Source organism: Erpetoichthys calabaricus, chromosome 4 (genome assembly GCF_900747795.2).
Source record: "Erpetoichthys calabaricus chromosome 4, fErpCal1.3, whole genome shotgun sequence".
NCBI lineage: Eukaryota > Metazoa > Chordata > Cladistia > Polypteriformes > Polypteridae > Erpetoichthys > Erpetoichthys calabaricus.
In genome coordinates, this window is record NC_041397.2 from 75527489 (window position 1) to 75539989 (window position 12501).

Sequence of the window (12501 nt, forward strand, 5' to 3'; positions counted from 1 at the left end):
GATGACACCCAGCTCTATCTCACTAGCAAACCTACTGCTTCCTTTGCACCCTCCTCACTTATTGATTGCATAGCAGAAATCAAATCCTGGTTTTCTTCAAATTTTCTTAAATTAAATAGTGACAAAACTGTGGTTCTCCTCATTGGTACAAAATCAACATTATCCAAAACTGATAATTTTTATTTGTTATTGATAATTCCTCTGTCCCTCCTTCCCCACAGGTTAAGAGTCTGGGTGTCATCCTTGACAGTACTTTATCCTTTCAGTCCCACATCAATAACATCTCCCGGTCTGCATATTTCCACCTGCGTAACATTAATCGTATTCGCCCTTCCCTCTCTCCCCACACCACTGCTATTCTTGTTCATGGCCTTGTCACTTCTCATCTGGATTATTGCAATTCCCTTTTCTTTGGTCTTTCTCGCAAATCTCTTTATAAGCTTCAACTGGTCCAGAATTCAGCTGCCTGCATCATTACTAGAACCCCCTCTATTCACCATATTACTCCCGTTTTGCAGAAGCTTCATTGGCTTCCAGTTAAGTTCTGCATTCAATTCAAAATTCTTCTGTTAACTTTTAAGGCTCTCCACAACCTTGCCCTTCCATATCTGTCTGACCTCCTCCATGTTGCCATTCCCTCCTGTACCCTTAGATCCTCTTCCTCCATCCATTTGACTGTCCCCTTCATCCGTCTTACCACTATGGGGAGCAGAGTATTCAGTTGCTTTGCTCCCCAGCTCTGGAACTCACTACCATCTGAGTTTAGAAATATTGAATCATTTTCACTTTTCAAATCTAAACCTAAAACTCATTTGTTTAAGACTGCTTTTTCTCTTTGATTACAATTGCTCTGTCTGATTTTAATTTTTGTATTTTAGTTTTGTTTATAATCTGTGTTTTATCTATTGTTCGGTGTCCTTGAGTGTTTAGAAAGGCGCCTACAAATTAATAAAATAAAATGTATTATTACAGTGACTCTTTAAACATTTTGAAAACAAAGCTATTCCACCATTTCTTGTGTTTCACTTGTCATTCTCAGCTGTCATATTTTTTCTTTGGATTTCTGAGATGAAGGGCTAGGAGCTCCATCCACACACATTTTGATTGACCCTACATCCATGTATGAAAAAAAAAAGATTTATACTTATAAGGGAGTTTAAAGCACCAACAGGCAGACACTGATCTTGTAAAATTTTGTTAACCCCTTTTCCTCTATAATGATAGGCCTCCCATGAAACCTCTATCCCTTATTTACCATTAACATCAGTTTACAAAAGCTGCACAAAATTGCTTCTTTAAAATGTAGAGAAGGAATAACATTTTTTTTTTTGCCTTTACTAATATTTGGTTAGAAAGGTGATCATTTATTATAAGTATTACTGTTTTGAAGCTCTTCTGTTATTGTTGTGGCGAAAATTTCGGAGCAAAAGACGCACCAAGAGGTTTTTACCTGAAATGAAGGCTATTAGGAGACATAGGATAGGCAAACAGAGTATATGGTTTTATTGCAATAAAACAACAATAATAACATGGACTCAACCCAATACGGCCAAATCAGACTGAGCCCTGAACAGGCCAAGAATCAAAGTTTATATAATTATTTCTTATCATCCTGACCTCGCTCAAATTAGCTCATTCGTTGTTCCCTCTGACTCCCCTCTGCACCTGTCCAGCCGGTACCTCGAGTTCTCATGGGAACCATTATTATCTTCCGATTTCCTTCTGCAGCTGGCCACCGGTATTTTTACTGTCTATTGTTTATTTTTATTTTCTGTTTTTGCTTATTTTGATTGGCCTCGGCCAGGCAGATGTTCCTTCTTCCATTTTTGGACTTTCTCTTATCATTTCCCCTTCCTTGGCTTTCAAGCTATTTTATATTGGTGACTAGCTGCTAAGCTTTAATTAAAAAGAAATATGGCATGTGCTTTTATTTAATCATTTGCTTGGCAGGCCTGACTTGCATTAATATCTGCACTAAGGTTAATGCTTATATATGTTTCTATATTTATATATGCCAATACACGAATACACTAATTTTATTTTCCATACATTACATCATTTTGACCTCGTTGTAACAATGCCTTTGCTGTTTCTGCTGACTCACTATTCCAGATGGTTTCTCACATGCCTACCATGACCATTTTTCTGTATTTCGTCATTGGTATCATTCTTTGCTTCCTAGCCTTCAAACAACAGGTGTTCTCCTTATTCCCCCTTCTGTTGTCCTCGGGTAGTTTCTGTACATTATTCTCTTCCTGCTTTATCTGTCTAAGTTTCCCAATATTTGGTTATTTTGCTTCAAGCTTAACTAGAAAATGCAATATGACTAATGTCTTTATTTAACTATTTGCCTGACATATCTTATTTGCTTGTCATGTCTAATTTATGCTAAATCTAATGCTTCAGAAGCTGTTAATTACTTTTATGTCTATTTATGCTAATACATACATTTTTATTTTCCATATTATAATTGTTATGAAAATTCTATAGCATATATGAATGCATAGTCACATATACCATGCACAGACAGGCATAATAAAGCAAATTCAAATTACATTCTATGTGTTGATATTGTTTGTAACCTTTAGAATCAATCAAAAAATAATATATATATTAAAAAATTCTTTCTTAAAAACCATGCTTATATTAAGTTAAAAAGTGTACTACAAAGTAAAAAATAAGTCTCTCATACATCACTCATAAAATAAAAGGTGAGTGCTTTTGCTGAGATTTTAAGAAGTGTTTTTTGAATGTTGGTTGATGAAAAGCGCCCACGCTTTTATTTTATGGGTGATGTATGAGAGACTTATTTTTTTACTTTTTAGCACACTTTTTAACATAATATAAGCGTGGTTTTTAAAAAGTATTTTTATATATATATATTATTTTCAACTTTTTAGTCTTGGGTTTGTTTTAGTTCTATCCATTACTAGCACCATCTATTGGTGAAATCGTGAACTATTCTTCATATGAAGAATTCATTTCTTAATTAACATGAATTAGTCAATTAGTGAAACTGATTATTGATTCATGTATTGTCATTGGAAGTGAGTAAGTGTGCAAAATTTCAAGTCATTTGGACAATAGGAAGTGGGTTAAATATCGATAACAAGATTTGTACCAGACAACAAACAGGTGAAGTTAATATAAAGCGTGGTAATAGTAAAAACTGTGCATATGTATATTTTGAGATGGGGTGCCCAGCTTGCTGGTGAGTAACAGCCAAAAGTGCACCAATAAAAAAAACCAGAGGACAACAAGAACATTCCATGAAAGACCTCAATGTCAAAGCACATGAGAGAGCATGAAAGAGCCACACTGGCAAGGAGAAAGCAACTGGGCATGCCAGTATTTGAAGTCAGTGGCCACTAGAAAGTGGTAAGTCCTATTAAGTATGGCGAATTCATCCATCCATTTTTGTAACCCATTTATCCAGGTCAGGTTGACAGGAAAACTGGAGCCTATCTCTGCAAGAACTAAAGACAGGGATACCAGTCAGGGAGAGACATATTATTAATCTTGGGGAAACATACAGTGCTGGGGCCAGGCTGCCTATTGAAGGGTAGGATCAGGGAAAACTAAAAAAAAAGGCAGCAGACTCCTGCCTAACGTAATTCCTGACTTTGACAAAAATGACGATGCTCTTTTTAAAGAATCTGTTGTCCCCATAGAATATGTAGGGTGGATTCCTGAACTGATTCCTAAGCTTGGTCAGAAGTGAGACTATGAGGCAGAAACTCAGAGTTGAGAGTTTACAGTTGGGAGAAGTGGGCATTTGGGCCAAGGACTCAATCAGAGAAGGAGAAGTTAGAGATGCAAGAGAGTAAGAGAGATAACACAGAAAGACAGTTCTTGGTAGTATATGATATATGGAAAAATGGAGATGCAAGACATGTTTAGGGACACCAGAGAAGCAGCAGGTTTCATATTTTGTCTACTACTTTGTCTTTATCTCTCCCTTGTGTGCTTTATATATGAAAAAACCAACCTTTTTTGAGTGTAGAAAAAGACAGCAACACCTCTCTTTGTTATAATATACATGCATTATATACAGTATATCATGCGTCCAATTTATGTAGTGTCTCTAGCTATTAGCACAGTCCTGTCCAGCCCTCTGATCAGCCATTATTCATTAAGGCTTGGATCCATGTCAAGTTAAATGTACCCAATAGACGTGATTAATTATCTGATGACAGATCACTACTCTGAATAGCTAGTTTAATCGCATATCACAAATGCTTAAATTGATTGAAGATGGATACTCTGCTGTGACAAAGGGATGCACCTGTTGGGACAATGTTGTTCATATAAATGCAAATATGTTGCTTTCAAAAGACCTTTTGTATGTAATAAAAACACCTATGTTATAACAATGCCATCACTTGCTTGCATCTTTATATCCCAATAGAACTGACATTTACATTCCTATTGCCTATAGCAGTGGTTCCCAAACTCACTCCTGAGGACTCACAATGGCTGCAGGTTTTTGTTCCAACCAACTTCGGTTTGTAACTGAACTCCCAGTCTAATTGAGTGAGCTGTTGTTTCCCAGCTTCTGTGTTTTGTGGTCAATATAGAAATTACAAAACTAAGTTTGGTAAATTTTTATAACAATGTACTAAGCAGTTATGTGAGGATAATGAATTTTTTAACAATATTTTCATCCTGATTTTCATTCTGCTTTTACATGTGTTCTAATGATTTAATCCATTATTTACTAATCAGTGGATTGGACGCTGAAGTAGTTGTAGCCTTTCATCATTCAGTGTTTTTGCAAAGTTGTCTACGCTGCTTGTTTTTAATTGTCATTATTGGGAGACAATGAAGGGAGCAAATTTCACAGAAAAGGGGAAAAATAAGAAGGAAACAACAAAAGATAGTTAAGCATTTAAAGATATAGCAAAAACAGAAATATTTCTAAATGCCTTATAAATGTAAAAATCATATTGCCGTGCATTTCTGAATGTAGAATAAGAAAAGAGAAAAAAGATAATGTAATTAAATTAAATCAATTATTATCACTGACTGTAAACCTGATTGTAACAAAAACCTGCAGCCACAGTGGGTCCCCAAAATTGAGTTTGGGAACCACTGTCCTTTAGCATGAAGACATTTGCTCAGTTTGTTGGAAACAAGTTCCATTTACTAAGCTCAGTGGCAGCTGTGCAACATTAATTATGAATTTCTTTACCTTACTGAAGCAGTATCTGACAGGCTTTTCTTTCCTTAGCCTCTGAACGTCTTGGTTGATACAGATGTTCTATGTAAGATCATCACTTGAATCAGGTGCTGTGTTTTAAAAATATGTTAAAAAAATTAAAATGAATGATTAAATAATATTAATAAAATCCTGAAGAAGTGGTGGCTCTGAGGCTAAGGATCTGCGCTGGTATCCCGAAGGTTGCCGGTTCAAATCCCCGTCACTGCCAAAAGAGATCCTGCTCTGCTGGGCCCTTGAGCAAGGCCCTTAACCTGTAATTGCTCCAGGGGTGCTGTACAATGGCTGACCATGCGCTCTGACCCCAAGGGGTATGCGAAAACTACCAAATTCCTAATACAAGAAATTGTATAAGGCGATACAAAGAACAAAAATAAATAAATAAATAAATCGTAAAACAGATTGGAGACTGCCTAGAAACACTCCATTAGAAAACAAATCAGTTTCTATTAAACTGGGGATTCTCTTATCTGAGATAGCTTTAACATTCATGTGTGGTTTTCTGCCTACATAAATTTTGTTTGAAGAATACAAATAAGAACAAAATATTTTTTATTGTTGTTCAGCTCTCTGAGGTTAGTGGAGATTTAGTGCTGAGTTTCATGGGCATACTATTGTATTTGTTAAGTGTTTGAGTGGATTGTGTTTTATTACTGTGTTTTGTTCTTTACATGTAATTATATATATGTCACACACATGCACGTGGGAGGCGGACATTGGGCTCGACTAGATCTGGTACATTGGACCAAGGGTTGACTAGATGTACTAATGTCTTTTCTCTCTCTCACCCACCCAGGTCCTCTGAACAGAAGCCTACCTAATCCTACAGACTCCACTTCCGATTCCAGACCCCACCCTGCTCCTGATCTCACCTCCGGTACCAACCCTGTGGACACTCACCTTCCTCCTCACGCACTTATAAAACCCAGCTGGCTTCCTCTCCCAGCATTCCTATTTTTGACACATTCTAAAGAATCTACTCTTTATTTGCTTCATTGCCTTTCCTTTGCAGGAATGCTACAAACAAAATCACTAGGTTGCAGTGCCTCTCTTGCCCGGTCAGGTCTGAAATAGAGATTCTTCCTGTGCTCAGTTTATGACTGAATAAGGTTATAATGCCACCTTCCAGGAATGGCTTGAATTTATACTTTCCAGACCAGTGGAAGTTACCTTCATTGGCTGTCTTCTCTGAGCTGTGGGTAGAGAAAGAGACAATACAATTACCAGTAGTGATCCCTTATGTCCCAGAGTGGTATTTCTTATCTTGGATGAATGCAGAAGATGACACTCTGTCACGCATGTGCGACAATAAACAAGATTTTTAAGCCTTGAATAATCTCAGAGCCTTTGTTTAATTAATGATTGTAGGGTACTATGACAAATCTTAAAAAAAAAAACTTTCCATAATGGACATCTCAGGTATTCAAGCCTGCCTGATGCACTTTGTGTGCTATGCTCCATACTCAAAACTTCAAAGTTGACTTAGTCTATTGGAATTCAAACTTAATTAAGTTGATCACTCTATGCTGTTCAACACATTTTATTTTAGGAGTATCGGTGAGTGTTACAACCCGTCTGCTACTATCACCATACTTTACTGAAGGAATGGTGAGTAGTGTTTGAGTTGTATACATAGTACCTACAACTAAATCTAAAAATTCATTGATTTAGTCTACTTAGGTTGCAAAACTTTCTATTTCGTATTTACAGTACACTGTGGCGAAGCAAGGCTTTTGACCTTGGGAGGCTAGGTCATTAGTGGGGCCCCCTCAAATATCAGCTGTGCAATCCGAGTGCACATCCAGTGCACAATGCCCACAAATTCCAAGGATTTAATATATGGTCTATAAGAAATATTATAACACTGGGGTGAGCATCAGATCTGAGAATCTGTATGAATTGCTGTAGTTGCTTTCTTGAGTGCTAAGTGTGAATGATGGTGCTAGCATTGTCATTACTGATAAAGTGACTTACATTGTCATTTTCATCATTTGCTGCACGTTTATCTCTCTTATATTATTATATTTTTTGTGTTATTTGTTCTGTCACTTTCTTCTTCAGACAATGTCTGTCACTGACTTGTAACTTTGCTCTTCTGTTTCACTGCAGCTTTGATCAGGTGTAGTTGTCAACTGGCTTGGAGCAAATACGTGTGTGTGTGGAGTCAAATTACAGAGAGCATTTTCTTGTTGTTTATGACTTGTGCTTACCCATTTTCTAGCAGGATAGCATGTGCCTTTTGAAAACTTCAAAACTGCATTCTATAATATCCATCCATCCATTTTCCAACCCGCTGAATCCGAACACAGGGTCACGGGGGTCTGCTGGAGCCAATCCCAGCCAACACAGGGCACAAGGCAGGAACCAATCCCGGGCAGGGTGCCAACCCACCGTAGGACACATTCTATAATATTCTGTAATATATATGTATATTGTGGCCAGGTGTGGGAATGACAGGTCATGCAAAAGTAAAAGTTGAGAGACCAACTGGGTCATCCTGTTTAATTAGCTGAAATGTTTAACAAAAATAACACCTCTCGGCATTTATGCTCCTATCCCTTAGGCTCAATGTAAACGAATAGATTCGGCTATAGCCACAGATTCCGATTTGATTGGAGCTCTGTCCGACAGGTTACTCTGGTCTGTGTTTCTTATAGCTTTTGAACTGGAAATGGTCAAGTGCCATCACTGGGTGGTTTCTCAGTGCTGCATAAGGATGAGATAAGGAGAGGAAAATGTTAGTGCCAGCACCCTCTCTCGTCCCGTTATTACATACCTTGGTTGAGCCTGAGGAGATGCTCTGATGCGCATGCGTGACAATACGAGGGTTGTCTGGGTTCCGCGCGGAATCACTCGAAATAAGTAGCCAAGGATTTTTTTTTCTATTTTTCTCATGTATTTCGATCCTTTTTAAACTTTTTCCAAGTATTCACTGCCAACATCAATGCACTTTTGGGCTCTTCTGACCCACGCCGCAAAACACTCGTGAAAGGCTGTCTTTGGGAGGTTGTCCAGCTGTTCTTTGACAGCTACAATCAGTTCCTCTCGAGTTTCGAAGTTGTGGCCTCGCAGGGGTTCTGTCACCTTCGGGAAGAGCCAAAAGTCACATGGTGCAAGATCAGGCGAGTAGGGTGGCGGGTTCAAAACGTTGACACCACTGTCTTCAATGAAATGCTTCGTCGCATTAGCCGTGTGGGCTGGCGTATTGTCATGATGCAAAAAGTGCCTTCGCAAGTTCTTAGACTGGCCTCTAGCCATCGCAGAAAAAACGTCAGGCAGGCACTGAGTGGTGTACCACTCAGAGGTCACAGTTTTCCTCTCCATCAGCGGAATTGACGCGACAATGCCATCGATGTTGAAAAAGATGGCAAACATGGTGCGTTCCACCGAGCGGATTAAACCATCAGAAAAGTCGTAAAAAATCATCACTCGAAAGTCACGCACGCACGGAGTCGGGAGCTTCGCCGCTAGCGCCGGCTGCGCACTCTCAGTTTGTTTGCTTCTCATGTTCATTCTGAAGGAAGAGAGGGAGCAAAACATCTGAACAAAAACATGCAACCACTTGAATAATCCCTCTACACAGCAGAACAGGTTTCGACAGGCTGACACTCGACAAACGATAAAATTCCGCACGGAACCCAGACAACCCTCGTATAATATATATATTTTTCATTTGAGGGCTTTATTTTAGGATGTACCATATTTTTTGGCCACCCATTACAGTGGGATTAGAGCAAATACTACACTACCAACAGTAGCCCCTGGGTGATGTAGTGGAAACAATTTTTTTTTTCATTTGGACCTTTGCTTGCCAGTTTAATATAAAACTTCTTTGTGGAACAGCACTGCAATTGTTGATTCATAGTTATTTTCTTTAATTGCACCCAATGACTTCTGAAACTCATTCACGGTTACAGCTTGCTTTGTAGCAAATAAATGTACATATAAATATCTGTCCAGAGATAGACAGTATGGTGGTGGATTTGTATTCAATTTCTGTACTTTTCTGTATCTACTTCACTGAGCTTTTAGAGTTATGTAGTGCTTTCAAAATGGTTTTGCTTCCTTCCAAAAATTTGTGCTTGTCAGAATTGTAGAATAAATATTGATTTTTGATTTACAGTAGATCCCTGCTAAGTCGCGGTTCAGAGTTCGCGGCCTCAGTCATTCGCAGATTTTTCCTTAGAACCTATCTAATAATTGTTAGCGGAAACCGCAAATATCCTCCGCAATTTTTATGGCTTTTATTGTGGCAATACTGCACTGTAGAGAGACCAGGAAGCAACTGTATTGGAAAACGAGGCTTAGGATGTTGAAAGTAGCCAATAGAATTTGAAACTGCAACTCCCAGCAGACATGCAGTGGCTCTGATTGGTCTTCTGCTGAGGGTGCTGGGGCCAAAGGATGCCAGCGCAGCTTTTAAAAAGGGGGCCGGTGACCAAAAGCAAAAAAAAGTTTTTGTAATTTGTGTTACAAGTTCCTGTCTGTCTGCCTTCTGTTGGGTTACCTGTACTTATTTGTTTTGTCCTGGATCGTTTCGTGCGTCTGGATTGTCTGCCATCTGCCTGTGTACATGAGGACTTTAAGTGGATTCATGGCCATCCTGCAAAGAAAGGAGTGCTCCTGAACCCGTCCACCCATCTTCACCATTTCAAGAACTAGCGGTAGGACTATCTGTACATTCCCATTCAACGTGCGGATCTCTGGACTATCTATTTTCATCATTACATTTCATCCGCTGCCGTTTTCATGAAAGTTTTTCATGATTTTCTCTGTGTGTTTTGTTTGTGCTTTGTTGTATTTATTGTGTAATCGCCATAAGGGGAACAGGGGTGGTATCGTTGTTTTCATTTATTTAATTTGTTTTCATTATATTCTTTATTTGCTGTTTGATTACCGGTTTGCTTTGTTTTTGTCTCTGTTTGTAAGTGCATGCGGGTCTGACCAAGGCTAGGTGCGTCCCTGGAATCTCCACCATAACAATAATTAAATCACCGTCTTCTCCCCGTTGTGAATCTTAGCGGCACCGGACCGCAGCATTATTAATTTCTCCTTGCTGCTGATTGACTGTGATGCATCCCCAGTGTTCTTCAAAAAAACCCTCTTAAAAATGCTGATAGACTACCTTCACGTTGCTCCCTTACTTGCTGGGCTTACTTGAGGCTGCTGTGTCGTGTGATATGCTTCTCGCGCAATGCTACACATACTTAAAAGCCTGAACAGCACATGTCCTTTTTGGCTGATTGCTTTGTTTCTCTCTCCTCCCCCAGACATCCTCTGCTCCTGTTGCGGGTCCCACTCCCATTGTACTTCCCTATGATGTTTGCCTATTCTTTTAATCGATAAATAACTGCATACTGAGCTTGTTTTACTTCTGAAAGCGACATGTTTGTTTGAAGTGTTTGAGTAAAGTTCCTGTCTCCACAATCTCCTGTGATTCTGTGTAATTCTGTGACCCAAGCGTGACACCCTGCAGCACTGCAGCCTGACTGTCTCTGGGATTGAGCCGCTGCACTATAGCCTGCCAGCATCAGCACTTACCTCTGTGTGCTTGCGTGCAGCCAGTTCAAGCACAGTTGGCTTGGTGATTTCATTCATTGCGTCAATTACACCTTGTACATATTGTTCCAGTAGTTTTTTAAATACTTTTTACAGTTCATTAGCAGTGTGTAAAATGATCAGTGTTGCAGTAATTGTGATGCTCTTTGCATGAAAAAAGTGTTCCATTAAAATGTAACTTTTTCTTTGTGAATTGTGACGTTTACTTAAAGTGCAGTAAAAAAGTATTTGACGTCCAGGGATGTATTAAAACCCAAGTACGTGGCAGTTTAAGAGTTAAAGCCCCAAGATGCCGCCGAAAGGCCCTGCACCTTCTAAGGCTTCTGGCAATGAATATGCGCTTGCATGAATTACAGTACATATAGCGGTAACATCGGTATTTTACATTCTAGCACTGTGGGAGACATAGCAGTATAGTACTGTGCAGTATATGGGTTTACCTTTACATTCTTTTTTTAGGTAATGTATTAAGCTGAGTTTGAAATTAAATTAAAGTGTTTTGGGGGCATATTTAGGGTTTAAACTATGAAAATAGGCATTTTTAAAAAAAATTCAAGCCACTTTTTTTTAACCACATCCAAAATTCGCGGTTTTTCACAATTTGCGGGTGCTCTTGGAACGTAACCTCACGAATTTTGGGGGTGTACTGTATTTTTATATTTTTGTAATCATGTTTGATTGGTTTTTCTTTTTTTTATATGGGCAACCATTTTGGGACATCTGGTCACTAAGATGCATGTGTGATTGTTAGGTATACAGTCCTTGCACGGTCCTTTCTGTGTGTTATTTTTGACACATGTAATGTGCTCTCTGCACACACAACTTACATTTATGTTTAATAGAGGTCTTCTTATGAAACTTTTTGGCTGTAGACAATTCATCATAATCAGGAGCATACTTTTTCTAAGATTAGGTTAAAATGGTTAAAACCATCAATCCTATTTTGAGCTCTGCCTTCATTTGGCATTAGATGGTGTGGCGGGTGGACAGAATCCTTAACCGGCCAGGATGCCCAAGGTGTGGAAGGACCGTGGGAGAGAATATTATCAGAACAGTTTCTCCCCCGGGCTGCTAGTGGGCAGTCCCCGTGGTTTCCAGTGGGGCCACAGGATATGAGCATGGGAGCTCAACCCTGTTGGAACCCATGGCCACTGCCAGGGGATGCATGGACCTTTCCAGGGCCTTATTTGGTCACGCTTCCGCCACACTCGAAAGTGTGGCCGGAAGAACCTCGTTAGGCACCCGTTAGCCACGGGTTTCAGGATCTACAATAACTCTGAAGCTTGCTGGAGAGGACAAGTTGTCTAACTAAGGTTCATTCCTATCATAAGAAATACATTTTTATGTTACTGTCAATATAAGAGAGCTGCAAGTACATACTCACCCATCTTCAGGAAACATAATGTTTCCAGCCAACCTTCCTTTAGACTATGGGAAGAAGAAGAAGACCTAGCAGGAATCACACATGACACTATATAGAATATGTGAAAATTCCACATTTAAAGGGACACCAACTAGATATCAAACATAATGGACACACTAATGTATCATATTTGAAAAATTCATTCCTATCAGGATAGTCAGCAGAACAGAAGGAGGTCAAGGAAGGTGTTTTGGGAAATGCTGCTGTGCCAGCTTTTGTACTTACAGGAAGCTGCTAGTTTTGCATAGACTGCAAATTGGAAGATTTTGAGACTCTGTGGATGTCTGATTTTGAATTCAAT